The sequence below is a fragment of the Neltuma alba genome, unplaced genomic scaffold, assembly GCF_004799145.2.
Source record: "Neltuma alba isolate B1F8T4 unplaced genomic scaffold, ASM479914v2 tig00011867_pilon, whole genome shotgun sequence".
Taxonomy (NCBI): Eukaryota; Viridiplantae; Streptophyta; class Magnoliopsida; order Fabales; family Fabaceae; genus Neltuma; species Neltuma alba.
In genome coordinates, this window is record NW_021636471.1 from 19,808 (window position 1) to 22,129 (window position 2,322).

The window sequence follows — 2,322 nt, forward strand, 5'->3', positions numbered from 1 at the left end:
TGTTACAAGGTGAAAGTTGATCATGTATTGCTTGTGTGGCTAGCCACGTGGCATAAAATGTGTGAGGTGCTGTCCAAGTGGCCAGTAGCCTGATGGATATGTGGAGATAGATTAATTGTAAGGTGGTAGGAATTTGTTTTACCTTAAATCAAGGCATTTCGCTGAAGAATTATGTAAAAAGTTACGATACCTGGAGATTAAACGGGGATTAAAAAGGAAGCACAGGTGGGGAAGCATCTTTTATGCACAAGTTTAGGTCCAGACAACGAGACCCCGCAGGCCTAGGCATTTTTTTAAAACCTATGGGCACTCATGAGATATTACTGAAAAAAAGTAAGGGCAAATTAGTCATAAAACTTGGAGGGAAGCAAAATAAAAGAATCAAAGAAAAGGAGGCGGGGAATATTACAAGTTTGCAACTTGATTCTATGTAATATTAGTGTTTCCATATTTAATACTCCTCCGGTCCTTATTATAAGACCCAATTTGATTTTTTATTTGGTCCTAATTATAAGACCCAATCCATTTTGTCTCGTATATTTATGCATTTTTTTCAAGATAATCCTTCTAATAATGATAGTTTTAGCCAATATACTTAATTAGCAAGGATATTTTAGGAATGACAACACTTATTTATTATAAATAACCAACTTAACTTACTTCCTTAATCTCCTCAAATAAGTCAATTGGGTCTTATAATTAGGACCGGAGGAGTAGTTAATACTATCTCCCATCCTTAATATAAAAACTACTTGACTAATTTGAATAGCTTCAAAAAATTAGTTAAGTTAGCTATTTATAATAAATAGGTGTTATTTTTCCTAAAATATCTTTGTTAATCAATTGTATTGGTTAGAACTACCGTTATTACGATGACTACCTTAAAAAAAATAGACAAATAAAAGTCAAACAAATTCTCATATTAAGGACCAGAGGTACTATAAGAGTCAAATAACTAATTTATGAGTATTAAAAAATTAATAAATTAGTTATTGGTGATAAATATATGTTATTTTTTATAAAATGCTAATCATGCGTATTATAATTATTATTTAATAAAACTTTTAATATATACCATAATATTAAAAACCGGATTGGAAACTAGCCAACTGATTACTTGGCCAATCCGGTTAGTGGCAAAAATTGGCAATAGAGTTGACCTAAAAGAGCGATTCGGTGCAACCCAATCAACCCAGGAGAATCCCGATTATCCTGACCATCTATAGTGGGTTAACCCAGTTATGTTTTTATTTTTAAGTTTTAATACTAAAAAATTATTAGTAGATAGGAATATTTTGTTACCATAAATCTATTTTAATATTTTGTTAGGATGTATATTTGGTTATTTTAATAGTATAATGCTATGATATCAATTTGTCAAGAGAATTGTAGAAAAAAATTTAAGTGTACGATTATTTTATTAAATATTTAATATATTAAATTGATATTTAGTCCTTTGAATGTTACGATGAGAATTTAAATTAATTTTTAATTTTTTTATTTTTTATCGGTTTGATTCCGGTCTGATTTACTAACAATTAACCTATTGTTTTGACCAATTTGGTTTTGTGTATCTTGATATGTAATTATGTATAATAAAAAAAGACAAGGTAAAATTACGTTTAATATTTAGCATCGCGTTCAATGTTTAATTAATTCTTATGTTCTCATGCTTAGTCCAAGATACAGCATGGGGCAATTGGACCAATTGTTTCTTCCTTGCATATATGATCGGAATATTGACAAAACTAAAGTCAAAAGTGATATTCTCTTTATTCCTTTGTTTGCACGCTTGCTTGCTCATGGTGGCACGGATTCTCTGCATCATCGCATTGGTGTTTTGGGCCCCTTCATCTTTCAGAAGGAAGATTACCAGTTTGCCCTTTGATGATCCTTACCACAAATGATTCGATCTATTTGAAGGAAGAAAAAAAATTCAAACACATGTAATTGGAAACTTTTTTAGGGGGTTAAAAGTTAAAACTAGTCTCGATTTTTTTCGTAGTTACATGAAAATCGGAAAAAATAAATAAATAAACAACCTTGTCAATAATCAATCAATCAATATTAAAATAGCAAACTGCGGATAAGGCCTTAGCCCAAAAGAGTTCGAATAATGCTGTTGGGTTGGGTAAGTGGGCTTCTGCTGAAAATCCTGTTTCGACGGGCCCACGGTTCCTAGGGCGGGAAGAAAGATAGAAGAAAATGCCAACCGTTGTTCCGGTTTCCCACTTCCAAGGCTGTCCTACCTGTCAGTCCCCCAAAAAAAAAAAAAAAGTTTGTCCTCCCTCAGTTTGACGTTGGTCTAGCCTATTACAAGGG